General features: G+C 47.2%; 1 protein-coding gene across 2 annotated transcripts in view; it reads right to left on the minus strand.

The window, feature by feature from the left end:
• The window catches only part of GALNT14 (polypeptide N-acetylgalactosaminyltransferase 14), a 195,019-nt gene that overhangs the window by 103,567 nt on the left and 75,102 nt on the right, over positions 1 to 16,350 (minus strand). The gene's annotated exons all lie outside the window — the stretch shown is intronic.

Raw genomic sequence — 16,350 nt, forward strand, 5'->3', positions numbered from 1 at the left:
ATCCGAGTAAGGACCCACAGACTCCCAACACACGTCTCTGAACTTGGCCTCTGTCTGCCTCCCAAGGTCCCCACTCCTTGTAAGCTAGCTGACTCCAGTGCCTGCTTTTGCCTCCTTGTGATTGTCCAGCTAAATCCAAAGGATGCCATTCTTGCTCCTTTCCTCCTCACAGGGCACCACTGCAGGTTGTTCATGGACACCCCCTCACCCCCAGAGAGCCTGCCTTCTCTCTTTCACCATCTCAGGGAAGCCCTGGCCTGCTTCCTTCTTATCCCCACCCACCTCTGCCCCTAACCAATATGATTTCCCTGTTGACTGAGTCCTTGTCCATACCTCCCCCTGGTTCACTCTCCTTTCCTCTTCCCTCTTCTCCTTTCCCTTCTCCTCCTCCCTCCCCTTCTGTCCTCCCCCTTCCCTGTCCCTTCCCCCTCCTCTCCCTGAGATAGGTTGGTGATGCCCAAATGGTGGTTCTGGCATTAATTTCACAGCACAATCACATCCCCCAGCCCCTTTCCAAAGGCCTACTCAGCATCTCCACATGGATGCTGTCACCCTTGGAAACATACATCAGAGTCTGAGCTCATTATCAGAACAGCAGACAGATGTCACATTTGTCATGAGTTTGAGAGTTCATAATTGGCTCTTATTCCTTTTTAAAGCACATGATTTCCTTTAGATCATACCAAAATCCTGTGATGTGGTCCAGACAAGTATCGCTACTCTCCTTGCATAGGTGAGGAAACAGCTCAGAGTAGTTGCCTAAGAGCAAGGACTGATAAAAAAAAAGATTCTCACTTGCTGTCGAATCAAAGACCCAGTCATCACCTCCCGGGACTGATCTCTTCCTGCCTCACCCTTAGACACCGGCCTTCTGCAGATACCACTCTGCTTTCAACTCTGTCCCCAGCTGCCTGGACCCTTGTGGGTGATTTTACTGACTTCCTTCTTGAGCCATGTAGAATGCATCTGGCTACCAAAGTCATCCTTTAAGACTTTTATTTGTGCCATTCTGCTAGGAGAAAGTGTCATCACCTCCTCCTAACCCATGCTTCCAAAGAGAATGCAGCCCAGTCCCAGGGCTCTACACAGAAAGGCGTCACTCACACCCTTGCAGCTTGGTCTGCTGGTCCTCCTGGGTTCCCTGGGTTCCTTGGGGTGACCCTGCCACTGACTTTGCACCTTTTCCAATCTTTGGATTGGTTTTTATTCAGAACTTGATTTACTTCTGTTTTAAGCTTTACTAATTTCTCTCCTCCTATGGAGGAGTGCTAGTTTGCTTGTCTTCTTGTGATTTCTTAGGTGGAAATTTAGTGATTAATCTGAGATCTTCCTTTTCCTTAGAATAACACACATGCAGCCATGAATTTAGCTGCGTCTCCTAAGTTTTGGTATGTTGTGTTTTTATTCTTATCCATCCCAAAGTATTTATTTTCCATAAAGAAATCATTTGTTTCAGTAAGGACTCTGTCCATTGCTGTTGTTAATTTTCACTTATTAGTGTACTTCTCCAAAATTTTGTTGCCACTGATTTCCAATTTCACTCTATTGTAGTTAAAACAAAAATCTACTTCCAAATGTGTTAAGAGTATATTGCAGTCAGATATGTGGCCTACCTAGAAGGTGTTCATGTGCACCTGAGGAGCTGGGTATTTAGCCGGGACTCAAACTAGCATCCACATGGATCTTGGTGCTTGCAAGGTGAGGATACAGCTATTGAATCATCATGCTAGGCCCATAACTAATGTCTTAATTCATAGCATTCTACTCTGAATTAATACCAACTTTGTTTCTATAGTTTATAACAGTTTTACACCAATATATCTCCCCCCTCACAACATGCTTGATGTAGGGAATAGATGCATAAATTACTTTTTAATGCATTTTTAAACTTATCAACATAATTTTATAACTGACACATTACGTAGTTGTCTTCTAAGACCAGAAAACACAAGAACAAAGCTACAAAAAAAATCACATTCATCCTTTATGCTGTTTATTGCTTTTTACGAGTTTGAATTTATGGCTGGTGTTCTTTCATTCTAACTTACAAAACTATGTTTCTTGGATGTCAGGTCTTCTAAAACAATTTTTTTTTGTTGTTTTAAAATATCTAATGATATTTAATTCTTCCTTCTATCTAATGAGAACTCTGGATGTAGAAATTTTAGGGGATGGTTCCAGTCCCAATCTGCCTCCTCTAGTGGCACAGTGAACATGGTTGTAAAGCTCTTGTCTTCCAAGACAGAGCTGGAGAGAGTTCATGGCAACAGAGCAAGTTGAAATGTCACAAAGTTCACTTCTTCCTACAGTTCAGCTACTTTTCTTCCCAGGTGGTTCCAAGTCTTTTGTAATTTTGAGAGTTTTCAAGAGTTGAATTTTTAAAGCAGTGCTGTCACTGTGTCTGTGGAGAAGTAGTTTTCTTGGTGGGAAACCTCTGCGATCCTGGAAACACTTCAGTAACTAACATCTAAATACACTTGGCTCCTCCTAAAACTACACACCCTGCACAGAGACCTCACCCTACCTTCCCTGGCTAGGGGCTCATCCCTAAATGCTAGGACCAGCAACAGCAATAATCGACATCCTATGTCCCCTGACAACTCTCTGTTTGCAGGGAACCACTAACAAGAACCTCTGAAGCAGATAAGATCTTCACTGCACGGAAGAGCAAAGTAAAGGATTCGTCCCACTTTGCAGCCAGCAAAGACTACCTCTCAGACGTGAACTGGAACTCCAGCTTACCCACCTCACATGCTCCTCGGTAACACACTCTTTTTACCCTTCAGCAGCTAACCCATGTCGTGCTGTCACTGGTACTGCAACAAATTCTTCCTGGTATGTCCCCCAAGTCACTGCAGAACCCTGGGACACGCTCGTCTATACCTTCATCTATAAAGAGGAAAGGGAGGGACTGGTGTTGTGGTACTGTAGAGAAGGCCACCACCTGCTACACCACTTCATGTGGGTGCCAGTTTGTGTTCAGGCTGCTCCACTTCCAATCCAGCTCCTTGCTGATGGCCTGGGTTTTTAGCAGAGGGCCCCAGTTTTTAGACCCCTGCCACTCATATAGGAGACCCAGAGAAAGCTGCTGGCTACAACCTGGCCTAACCCTTATCACTATGGCCATTCGGACAGCAGACCAGCTAATATAAAACAAATCTCTCTCCCTCTTTCCATCCCCCCTTTCTTTCTAATTCTTTCACATAAATTGAATGTTTAACAAAAAATAAGGGACGGGACCCCCCACATCCACCAAGAAAGACTCTTATCTCATGTAACTCACCATGATTCCTGAAAGAAACATAAGAGTAACTTCAAAGATCTGTCATGGATACAATTTTTAAAACTATAAACCTGCGATTCAACCACAGTGATTATTTTAGTATCTGTTAAATGTTAGGAACCGTGCAATTTAATGATGAGCGTGGAGTCGTTATGCCCAATCTGAGTCCAGCAGGAGCAGGAAATGATCATGGCGACCAACAGACAACAGTCCCTTGAGGATCAGAGTCCCTTTGCCCAGCCTGGCCATGCGTTTCTGTTATGAGGTTTTGATCTTTGTAGATGTTCATCTCAGTTGGTTCTGCTTGGGTTATGCTGCAGCACTGGCATCAGCAGTACCTGGCCACAGTTAAAAGTTTTGAACAAGTAATAAACCATAGTATAAAGAGGGGCTGATAGATGTGGACACTTTCACTTCGAGCAGGTGCACAGGCAAACTTAGCCTCCTCACAAGAGGCACAAGCTACAAGAAGCACAGATCTCATGTAACACGCTTGTGTGGAAGATGCTTTACTTCTTACTCATCCATTATAAAGTCTCATGTGAGTAGCTTATTTTAGAACCCGGTAATATAAAAATCTTCACTTCTCTTGAGAAGCGCCTTGTTTCTCCCTTTTTGATAAGAGTTATGAAACAGGGTGGGTGTTTGACATCACACCTTTAGCTTCATTTGGGATGCCTGCATCCCATATCCAAATGCAAGGTTCAAGCCCAACTGCTTCACTTCTAGTCTAGTTTCTGCTAATGTACATCTGGGGAGCCAGTGGGAGATGGCTCAAGAATTTGGGTTTCTGCCACTCAGATGGGAGATCTGAATGGGATGTTGGGCTCCTGGCTTTGGCCCGGCCCAGATCGAGATTGTGGGCATTGAAGAAGTGACTCATTGGATGAAAATCACTCTCCTTTTGTCTTTTTGTCTCTCTCCCTCTCTGCCTTTCAAATAAATGAAACTAAGTAAACAAAAATTCAGACCAGAGTAATGAAAACACTTATCTCTTTTCCTCTTAGACCAGGGCCATATAGGAAACTGAACTATAACAATCAAGACCAATGAAAGTTTGGCTTTTTACAAACTATTTATGGATTTATTTAAAAGGCAGAATTATAAAGAAAGAGAGGGAAAGACACAGAGATCTTCCATCCACTGGTTCATGGTCACAATACCCAAAGCTGAGCCAGTTTGAAGCCAGGAGTTTTTTCCAGGTCTCCCACATGAGTGCAAGAGCCCAGGAACAGGCTAGCTTCTGCTGTTTTCCTAGGTACATTAACTGGGAAGTGGAGCATCCAGGACTCAAACCAGTGTTCATATGGAATCCCAACACTGCAGTTGGCAACTTTACCTGCATGCCACAATCACAACCCTAGCCCCAGATTTCTCCCTTCTCAGTCTTGACAATCTATTTCTATATCAGCTTGGTACTAAACATATATTTCTATGGTTATATTGTAATGAATTTATGACAAACACACTCAGTATAAATCACTTTATTGAGAAAAATGACAAACACTCTTTCAGACAGTAATGCTTTGTTATTATTGGTTAAGACTTAAAAAAAAAAAAACCACTTATGAGACTTATGGAACCACGGCATCTCTCCTGCCACATCTTGAGGCCCTAGGGTCTCCTTGCCTCAGGTGTGATGCCCCGTCAGTAACAGCACTGGATACCAGCCACACCATATCACTGGTTTATACCAGCATGGGTGGGACACCACACACCCCTGGTAATTCTGTTTGCTGATGTCTCTCCTATGTGGCTAAAGACAGAGTGGGCTGACCCTCAGAAAACATCCTCAGCGTGGCCTATCAGGTAGTGACCAGGTGAGGGAGGGGGGTGGTTGAAAGCATTCTGTGAGGCAGTACAGTTTCTTGAGTACCAGCAGAGAACAGAGGCCAGTGCTCTTCACGCAGTGCTCTGGGACTAGGGGGCAATCTAGATCCACCGTGCCCGGCTTGGGCATCCCAGCACTCTACACACTGGCTCACAGGTGACCTGCTGGGACCTCCACCCAAAGACCCTTTTCCTGGCTTTTCCCTGTGGGTGAGACCGCTGAGGCTGTGGTGCAGCACCTGGGAGCAGGGGACATCGGGGCTGCTCTTTCAAAACACGAATTGGCTTTCCTACCAGCTCAGCAAGTAGAGGCTTGGCACCGATTAAATTTGATTTAGAGGAAAAAACGAAATGCGACATTTCTTGTGCCCGATGTTGTGGCCTGAAATTCATGCCTGCCTTGCAGAATATAAATAAATGAAGGAAAGAATAAGCAAACCAGAGGCCAGGGCACTGGGGGTGAATTCCCCCATCGTGCTGTGGATCCATTATTGGGGTCCTGCAAGCTTGAATACCCCAGATTATAAGAGAAGGCAGAATAAACTGGGGTATAGCATCTGTGGGTTTGACCAGGGATGGGTGGGGTATAGAGCCCACAACTGCACTATTCCTCACAAAGCTCATGCGCATCAGCATAGCATGCGTCAGCAGTGGAACATTAATAAGAAAGCAGCCAAATAGTCACCCAGTGTATTTCCATTAAGCACTTGCTACACACACTGTAAAGCAAAAAAGATGAAACAGAGGAATCAGGCAGCACCCAGAAAGCAAGAAACAGACAGGGTGACGAGGAGGATATGACAGAGGGATGCTAACACACCAGATGTCTTACAACTTGTGCTCCAGCATCATGGACATGTGAAAGGATTTGTATAAGTGTATATTCATCTGTTGCAGCAGAATGCCTGAACTTGGGGTAATTTCTAAAGGAAAAAATATATGTAGCTCACACTGGTGGAAGCTGAGACACCCAAGGGCTTGGGGCTGAACACTGCTCAGTTTCCAGGGAAGGTTTGGTGCTGTTGTAAGTTGTGGCAGAAGGGAGAAGGGCATGCAAACGTGACCCAAACCCACGAGAGCAAGATGTCGCTACCAGACAATCCACTCAATTCCCTGAGAAAAGCACTGCTAGCACTCAATGACCTGATTACCTTGTAGTGGCCATTTCCCAATGCCTCTGCTTTGGGGATACAGGTTCGAACATATGAATGCTTAGACAACCCAGGTCAACCATAGATAGCAAAGTGGTACAGGCGAGGCAATTTTGAAACAGGAGGTTTCCTAAAAGGATGGAGTAGAGAAGGTGGTTGAGTTGGTCTTCGAAAGCAAGAAAGGACTCCTATCTGCTCATACTCATGGCTATAAAAGCACAGCAAAAGTTTCATCATGAATGCCCCTCCTGGGACAAGAGGCTGAACGCACAAGTGGTGATGATGAGGCCGGAGAGATGTATGCATTGGTCATAGAAGGGCGATGCACCACCACATTCAGGAGTTCAGACTGTCAACAGTGTAAGGAGGATTGAGATCTTTGGGCAGAGACATGTCACAGCAAGAAGGATGCTCTTGGAAGTTCACGTGAATCACTCAGTGTGGAATGAAGCATCAGAGAAGACAGATAAAGTAATTACATGGGAGAAAAATGATGTCTGGAGCACCATCCTGGGCACGAACAGTATCAGAGAGGTACAGAGACACAGGGGAAATGTGGGAGCCAGGAGATTTCACTCAGGAGAAGTAGTAAGGAGCTTAGGGAAGGAGGAAGAGAACGGGGATCATGGTTCTGAAGCTCCAGGCCTTGGGGAAGCAGCAAGGAGGGAAGGATGGGGATTTAGTGGGATGCTGATGGACTCAAAGTGAGACTGCACTGCGCCTTCAATCCCGACGGGCCAGTAGCAGGTGCCCCATGCACAGAGGCATATTATGTAAGTGTGTACTCTGCTTTATCCATTAAAACCTAATCTTTCAAAACTGATAAATTAATGGAGATCCACTGTCATCTAACAAAAGGATTCGTCACCTTACAAAAGCATTAATAATAGGGTACTTGAAATCGTTAGCTCCCTTGGTGAATATAAAATAGGTTTTAATATTTTTTAAAAGGTGACTTACACCTCTCTTTTCAAAAACTCATCTATTGTGTTAAGTAAAGCATATCTATGTATGAATATGGAATGAATTGGGAGACTTGAGCCAGGTAAAATTAATCAAGGTGGATGTCCTGAAGCAAGTGATGAATCTTAAAGAGGTTATTAAAGGGTGGCATTTGAGTTGGTAAAAAATGAAATATAGGAGGCTTAAAGCAGAGTGTGAGGTCTGTCATCTCACCAAAGTGAGTTGTGTCACATAATTCTTACTTTCCAGGCGAAACAAACAACAAAATCGTGTGGTTGTTTGGGAGGCAGGGAATCTGGCTGACCCTGCCCTGCTCCATCTCTGTGGAGACAGACTCCTCAGTTGAGGTGAAAACCCTCAGGCCAAGTTCACTATCTTTCTCTTTCCATATCTAATCCACCAATACATCACATTGGCTCTCGCTTTAAAACACACAGGATATCTTCTTCTCCTCACCACATCCATTGCTGCTGCTGCCTTAGTCCAGGTCATCATTAGCTTTGGTCTGAGCTATTTACTTACTATTTTTTTTTTTAAGAAGGAGAGACAGAAAGTGATCTTCCACCCCATGGTTCACTCCCCAAATGGGCCACAGGCTGGAGGTGGCCCTATCCCAAGTCAGTAGCCAGGAGTTTTCTCTGGTGCTTTTCCAGGCACATTAGCAGAGAGCTGGACAGGAAATGGAACAGCTAGGACTCAAACTGGTACCCCCATAGGATGTCTGCACTGCAGGTGATAGCTTTACCTGCTGTGCCACAGCACTGGCCCTGGCATGAGTTATTTAAATAGGTGCCTAATAGATCTGCTGGCTTTCCCCTAATATCTATTTACAACACAACCACTAGAGTGACCCCTTTAAAGACAAGTAGATCATGCCCTCCCTCTCCTTAAAACCCTTTAAAGGTTTCCCATTTCCTTCTGAACCTAAGCCAAAGCGCTCTTAATATATGGCCATCCTGGAAGTGATGTTGATCAGCTGTCTCAGCTCCTCTGCCACCTTCCCCTTCATCTCACACCCCAGTCTACTCCACTCCAGCCATGCCTGTCCCCTGCTCTTCTTCAGACGCTCAAATCATCCCTCCTTGGAGCACTTGTGTCAGATCTTCATTCTGCCTGCAGCACAGTTCCCAGACATCTGCAAGGTTTAGACCCTGACCTCCCTGCAGCCTTTGCTCCAATCTCACCTTCTCATGTGCCCCTCACTTAATGCTTACCCAATCCCCTTCTGGCTCTTCGTTTTCTTTCTTATGCAATATTTACCTCCTTCTCTCTTACCAGATTGATTATGTTTATTATTTACCAGCTCTCTCTCCCAGCTGGAATAAAAGATAGTAGAATTCTTGAAGTGTTTTAGTTTACACCCAGTCCACAACAGATGGTTAATAATTAATGTGGGAAAGAGCCCACAAATGAGGGAGTGAAGAACAACAAAACAAAAAAAAAGTTCTGATGCTCTCTTGGCATGTAAGGTTGTTGGACCACAACATTCCAATGGTGGAATCACTAACTCAAGACACACAAGGAGGGAAAAATCACAACCCAACAACTCCAACCAAAATCAGTGCACCTGCACATGAGCCACAAAGGATACCACCCCTGTAAGAGCCACAGTGTGGCTGTGGGACTCCTGACAAGGGATTCATGCTCTCTGGGGTCTTCCACAGTACCAGAAGGAGCTAGATCAGGTGTTTCTGGTGTGTGTCTATGTGTGTGTACTTTTCTGTAAGTTACTGAATGCTTACAAAATACATACAGTGAAGCATACTATGTACAAGGTCCTGTGCGTATAAAGATGTGGTCCCTCCCCACAGTCCAGAAAATCTGATCTACAACCAAACATTCCTAAGACAATACGACAGCAGCTAACCATAAAGGGACAGCAATGCAGCAGTAGCCAAGTCATTGGAGGAGAATGCCCAAGAATAAAGAGTAACAAGGAAATGGCCTGGTGGGCTTATCAGGTGCCTCCCTGAGGCAACCAGGGCCAGAAAGATCCAGTCCATACTGCTGATAGGTTGCTGACTGCTAAGTTCATGTACAAGTAATGGATAACAACAGGGCAAAAGACTGACCACTTATTTTATTATTAGACCCTTTAATCACCCAGAGATCATTTTTTCCCTGTAATTGTTTCTTTATGGTCCCATTAGTAAGCCTTTTTAAAGCCACAAGTTGTTATGAAAAGACAAGGCCTTTTGTCCTGACCGAGTTCCCAGAAATATTTGGAAGGACTCGACAGTAAAATAATACACGGCTCACTTCATCCAGCCGTCACACTGTGCTCCAGCTCGACAACACGTTGCCCTCTGGAAATCAACGTGCTGGATGGAACTTTCTCTTCCCTGAAAACCCAAGGTTCACATTCAAGCAAGCAATGTTTTCCTCTTACATTCCTGATTAGTATCATTTACTGACAACACCATTATCTTCATGGAGACATGGATTTATTAAGTGTTCTTCTGTGCCCAAGATGTAATTCAGAGCAAGATAAACAGATGTGCGTCTCTGCACTCTTAAGTTCTTGCACTCCAATACTCCACATTAGCTCATGCACAAGCCAGAAACAAGCCTTTTAGAAATCAGACCCCGGCCACACCCTGTACCACATGCCTCTAGGAAGCTCTCAGAAGGTCCTTCTAGATGGGAGGTGGGAAGGCAGATGCAGGAGCTACATAGATGCTCAACAGAGAGGCAGGGTTATGTTGCTGAGAGACAGGGTTGGGACCAAGGTACACTCAGGACCTCTGAGAGGTCTGAGCAGCAACCAGGATCCGGGGCATTTAGGAAGATTAGAAAGCTGGCTCAAACCCTGACCTCTGAAGGCTGAGCCTCAGAAGCCCTGTCTTGCCAACACCAAGTGGCCTGCTGAGATTCCACAACACAAAGGCGCCAGGCTGAGCCCAGATCCACAAACTCCACACACCACACAGCAAGCTGTCTCTCCCTCCCACATTTCCTGGGAAAAAGGAAAGGATGGACCCAGGAAGAACTTCCACAATCCTCCAAGGGCTGAGCCCCTCGCCTGGACTCAGACACCAGTGAGTAGCCCAGCTGCTAAAGGAGCCACTGGTGTCTGCTTCCCTGTGCAGAGCATAGCTGCCAGCATGGATCACCTTCCTGGGGTCCCCAAAGAACACGGGTAAGGGGCGCAAGTGATGAGCTGGAAGCACACGTGCGTACACCCAAGGAAACAGCAGGGCTTGCTGCTGAAGGCTGGGCTGTAGAATATCTGGGATAGTGTCCAAGAGGCCTCATCTCACAGCCCTCTGCACTTGCCAAGCAGGCCTACTGAGGCAAGGAAAGGAAACTGCAAGCCTTGACATGAGGTCAGCAAGCAGGCCACTGGGTGAAGAGGACTTCAACTCTGCAGAGAAGTCCTAATTTCTTCCCAACTAAGACACATCCCAATCCTTCCCATGCTGGTCCCTAGTACTTTACTTAAGGATGATACATCCCAGTGTCCTTGATTCCCAATTGGCACCCTTGGCTGGACTCTAAAGGGCCTCAAAACTACATCTTCCTAGGGACTGCAAGGTATGACGGGCATTACAGGCCACATGTCCTATCCCTATAGAAGTAAAAGCAAGTACAGGGAAGATCAAATGTGCTCCTTGGTCTCCCAAATCCAGTGACATGCCAACAAGGTCCAAGAGTGCTTTTACAAAAACACAGATCCCTGGACCATCCCTCAAATGAACTGCCTTATAAACCCTGCAAGCCGGCCCTAGAATCTACATGCTCACTAGCTTTGCTGACAGGCCCCATGTGATGAGGATGTTATGCAGTCTTCCTTTCAGTCAAGGCTATGGGATGGTGCCAAGTTCACCCCTCACCTTCATCTCCAGGTGGTTTTTCAGTGCTAGTACCCACCCAGTATGGGCAGTGCTGGCTCGCAGCCAAGCACCAGTCCTTTGAGGCCCCAGCTTAGTGTCCTTAACAGGTGGCTTTAGGACATTTTAATCCAGAGAATACCCGAGAGGCAGCTCCCAGCTCTCAGAGAAAAATAGTCCAAGCAGGAGGGCCATGAAGCCAGCTACCCTGGGTTGAGAGGGGACAGTGCACAGCCAAGGACAGACAACCTTGTCGAGTGCAAGTTGAGCCCCCAGGTGGATGTGCTCATCACACCATGAGGGGGTGGGTGACAGCAAGCTTGTATTGGTCTTTGTTCTGCTTTTCTCTTTCTTTCTGTCTGACATCTAAGACTTGGGGCCCTGCTGGCCCTCTGGCTTTTGGCAAAGGGATATACAAATGCCAAAATATACCTTGAACTTGCCTCTTTTTTCCATGAGGACCCTGACAAGGGAGAATGGCAAAGGCAACACAAGAATATACTTCTTTGTTAGTTCATGTCCTAATATAATGGTAGCCCAAGTGCAAACCCGTATATGAAAGCTGAAGTCTGGAGGAGACCTCTCACTGGAGGCTAAAGAACAGAGAGCGAGGCAGAGACACCCAGGCCCTAGAGCAGTTCCCGAGCACAGCTTGATATGCTTGCCTGACCTCTGTAACCTTCCATGGATTCGTCAGGGCTGCTCTAGGCTGAGCCAAGCTCCCATCCTCTGGCCCCTGCATACTCCATCTGAGACTGTTGCATTCCATTGCTATTACTGCTTTCTCAATTTCATGTCAAGTCAATCCTTAGCCTTAGACCCCAGGAGAGCTCTTCATGTCCTGGAAACTTGGATTACACTTGACTTTCCTAATACCCAACAGGGACTCTTGGCCAGGTCCTTCACTGGCTGTGCTCATCCCACCAGGAGCCCTTCACTGGCAAGGGGAGCCTCCTCCGCTGTAGTTAACACTGTGGCACAGTGAACTAAGCTACCACCTGCAATGCTAGCATCCAATGCAAGATCACAAGTTTGCATTCTAGCTGCTCCAGAATTCAGGATATGAGAAGGGCTCAGGGCAGATGGAGAAGCTCAGATAGAGAAGAGGGAAAGGAAGTCCAGGACAGAGCAACAAGGGACAGAACACACAGAGTCCTTCTTAGAGAAAATAGCCAGAGCTGGAAGGAGAAGAGCAGGCTCCAGGCCTGGGGCCCACAAAACCCACTTCCCCTTCTTTAAGGACTCTGCCTGGACTTCCTGCCCTGTACCCCTTATGACTGCATATCAAATTTTGCTACAGAGTACATCTTACCAATGACATCACAACCATTGACCATAGTCTTTGCATACCTCGGTTGAAATAATAAACACTTGGCTTTCGCTCTTCTGAGAAATGAACTTCTTGTTTGAGGGGGTGGGGTAGGGAGGCAAGATACGGGACCTAGGGGTGGATGAGTTGGAGCCAGGGGGGCAGGAAGCAGCTGCAGCGGGTAGTTATACAGTCGTGTGTCCCAGGTCCTCCGGCTACCTTCCAAAAGGGAGGGGACAACACGGCCCCTGATGTGGTCCACAGCTCTGAGCTGAAACCCCCAAAACAACAAGTAGAGAGAGGCAGGTGAAAATGCAAGAGGTCAAAAGGAAACTATTTGGGATTGAGGGCTGCAGGAACACAGGAAGGGCCCCTGTGAGTCCCAGGTTGAGAGAATCTGGCTCCACAGCCCAGCCAACCCCGCCCCCAACCCTGCCTGCAAAAAAGGGGTGGGGAGCAGAAGTCGATTCCTTCTGGAAGGTTTAAGATATGAGCCAGCTAGTGTTACAACTCCTGAAGCAGAAATCCTCCAAACTCCCAGGCCTCTCCTTTAAACCTGAAGAGTCAGCAAGCAGCCAGCTTGTTACTTCCCTTAACTAATGCCTTTCCATTTCCTGCAGAGTAAACAACTCGATTGCATTAGATGTTGTAAAATATTTACCAACGGGCCCAGGAGGCAGCTGCCTCTTCCCAGCATGCACAGGGGTTAGGCTTCTGAACAAAGATCAGCCACTCTCACCGTGAGAGCCTAGTCCGTGACCGTTCAACCAGACAGGCAGCTGGGGAGGGCGAGGGTGGAGACAGAAACAAAGGGGAAGCGGAATCACTGCAGATGGCAGACAGACAAAGCCTGCCTGGAGAGCCCAGGTGTGCTGAGGAGCACATGGAAGCCTGGAACCGAAACAGAACCTTAGTGGGAAAATGAGTCAGCTTCGAAGAAAGCCTGGCGTCAAATTCATGAGCAAGCGCCCGTGTTGTATTCCCACAGGTGGTTCACACCACAGAGATGAAAGATGTTAACTGCTGCAGAGATTGTGAAGGGTGTACTAATTTATCCTTGCAGCTTTCCTGTCCATCTCAAGTTACCCTAAGCTAAAAAGCCTACTTTTTATTTTTTAAAAAACTTACTTATTTGCAAGACAGAGAAATGAGAGAGATACAGAAGCTAAGATCTTTCATCTACTGGTTCAGTTCCCCAAAAGGCCATAAAGTCCAGGGCTGGGCCAGGCTGAAACCAGGAGCTCAAAACCTCACCCTGATTACCACTACAGGTGGCAGCACTTGGACCATCTTCATCTGCTTTCCCAGGTGCATCAATCAGTAGGGAGCTGGATCGGGAACAGAGGTGCTGGTACTTGAACTTGTGCTGAGATATGAGATATTGGAATATTAGTGCTGCAAGCAGGGGCTTAGCCTGCTGCACCATAACCCTGGTCTCCAAATGTTTAATTTTTAAATGAATGTGCAGCTTTTTGGAGGAGCAGATTTGGAGGCAACCCAGAAAACCATAGGGACCTTCCCTGTATGGAATCCTTACCCCCAGAAGAAGTCTGCAATCCACAGGCCAATCCTAACCAAAGAGGGAAAGGATTGAGGATTGAGGGATTCCCAACAGGAATGCCAGGAAAGGGACAGAGTGAGGGCATGGAGAGGCCTTAGGGACTGCTGACAGAGCCTTGGGGCGAGAAAGTGTGCCACATGGAGGTGACAGAATGATGGAGGCATGTCAGGGGAGGGGAAGGGAGACCCTAGGGCCGGTCCAAGTCCCAGATGACTTCTGCCTCTGAACATACGCGGTCACACGCCCCAACCGCTGGACAAGAGTGCAGCAGCTCTCCAGCTGTTAGGCAGGAGCAGACTGGTGCACGGGCAGAGGGTAATGGCGAATGTCACGTGTCAGCTGGGCTTTGTTGTTGTTTGGGTGAATGCCAGACTGGATGCTCCCGGGAAGGTCTCTGTTAGACTGACTCAACCACTGAAATAAAATCAGTAGCTGTGGAGGTAAGCACATGACCTTCCATAGTAGGTGGGCTGTGTCTAAGATTTCTCAAAGAAACAATTCTTCCCTACACCGGCAGCATAGGAACCTGCGAATTTCCAGCCTGCTGGGCCAACCCTGTGCATTTCAAGCTCAGGGCTGAACACCAATTCTCCCATGAACTTCCAGGCACCCGCCTGCCCTTGGTTTCCAGGTGCACTGGCCCCTACAGGTGAATAAGCAAAAATCTCTGAAACAAACCTCTCTCTGTTCTCCTATAGGTTCTGTTCTTGGAAGAACCTCAGCTGCCGCAGGAGTTAAGAAAATCTGACCCACGTGGTGGCCTCAGTGGGTTTAGGGACACCTCTCCCCTCCACCCACCCATCCATGCTGCCACCATCTCATCGCTCAGTCACTGAAATAAAGACTTTGTATTGATTGCCTTGAGAACATGTCTTTCCCTGTAGTTGAAAGTGACAGTCAGTGACAAAGATTTCAGAACCAGCTTAGCAGACATCCGCCACACCACTTCTCATTTCAACCTGCAAATCACAACTTGTCAACTCACCACCCCCACCCCAGGCACACAGGTCTTGAGCAGATCAACTCTCCTTAGGGGTGAGAACGACTGTGCCATGTGCCAGGGAGCCACACACAACAGAACCACGGCACCAGAACAGGTTGCCAGTCCTGCCCTCCAAGTCCTTGGTGCCCAAGAAAGGACTGAGCAGCCCCGAAACTGCCCAGAGCCTGTGGGCCCTCAGCTGCCCCGGGAGATGAGAAACCTCAGCTCTAGCTGCACACACACATGAACCTACACAAACGGATAATATACATACACTCACACAATACACATGCATACATAGTACATATGGACACGTGCATACATAATACATATAGGCATACATATATGTGCACCAACACATACACTCCATGTGGCTGTTCTGTTATGTTCCTACAAACACAAGTCCTCCACTGAGTGGAAATATTTGTGTTCCTTCTAACTGGATGGTTGACAACTCAGGGGTCATGGTTCAGGTGTCACTCGAGGACAGCATGAAGAGCAAACCATAGAGCGTGGAGCCGGGCATTGGCCAGCCGGGCATCGGGCAGCTAACGGCACTTGTATCTTGGACCTTTTTCCCCAGAATTAGCCAAAAGTAAAACTTGTTCTTGGTGGATGTCTGGGCCCTGGCAGATGCCAGAGCTTCCTTCTCCCACTCAACCAAGACACCCCCAGCCCACCCTGTCCCTGACCTGGCATCCTAGCTCCTGTCTACAGCTCTCCTGATGGCCCAGGGGCTCAGGGAGGGGGATGGGAAGACCAGCATCCATCAACGTTCGTGGAAGAAAATAGGACAGGAAGCTTGAAATCTTGGGCGTCCCTTTGAAAACTTCTGCCTTGTTCCTTCAAACCAGATTGCTAGATTTAGCAAATCAAAATATAAGACACCTAAATAAAGCTGAATTTCAGATCAACTACAAAGGATCTCATACAATATTTGGGACGAGTAATAAAAAGTCACCCAATGCTTCTCTGAAAGTCTAGTGCCTCTGTGTGTCTTGTCTGGGCTCTGGCATCTCCGCTTCACTGGAGGGGAACTGGGACAGCTGTGACCACCAGCCTCAGAGTCGCACAGTCCTGGTTCTGCACAGTTGGAGTAACTCACTGAGTCCAGGCCCTCCCTAAAGGGAGGCAGGAAGAGGGTTGGTCTGCTGCAGATTCACAGCAAGGCAGAGCCCCAGGGTTCCCACAGGGCCTCTATTGGGCCCCAGGGCCTGGTCTTGCATTCTACTTCTTGCACATGTTCTGGGGTTCCCCTGGGAACCTCTATGAAGCCTAGGGAATCTACCTGGTCATCTCAGGCCCTCAGGACTGGGCCTATGCCCTGGCCTCCAGCATAACAGGTGATATACCCAGTTGTCCCAGTATTATGGCACTTCACCTTGGGTACCACCCTCCTCTCTGGTGGATCCTGCTGGGATCAATAGCCTTGAATCCTGCA

This window comes from Ochotona curzoniae, unplaced genomic scaffold (genome assembly GCF_017591425.1).
Source record: "Ochotona curzoniae isolate NIBS_2020 unplaced genomic scaffold, NIBS_Ocur_1.0 contig_883, whole genome shotgun sequence".
Classification (NCBI taxonomy): Eukaryota; Metazoa; Chordata; class Mammalia; order Lagomorpha; family Ochotonidae; genus Ochotona; species Ochotona curzoniae.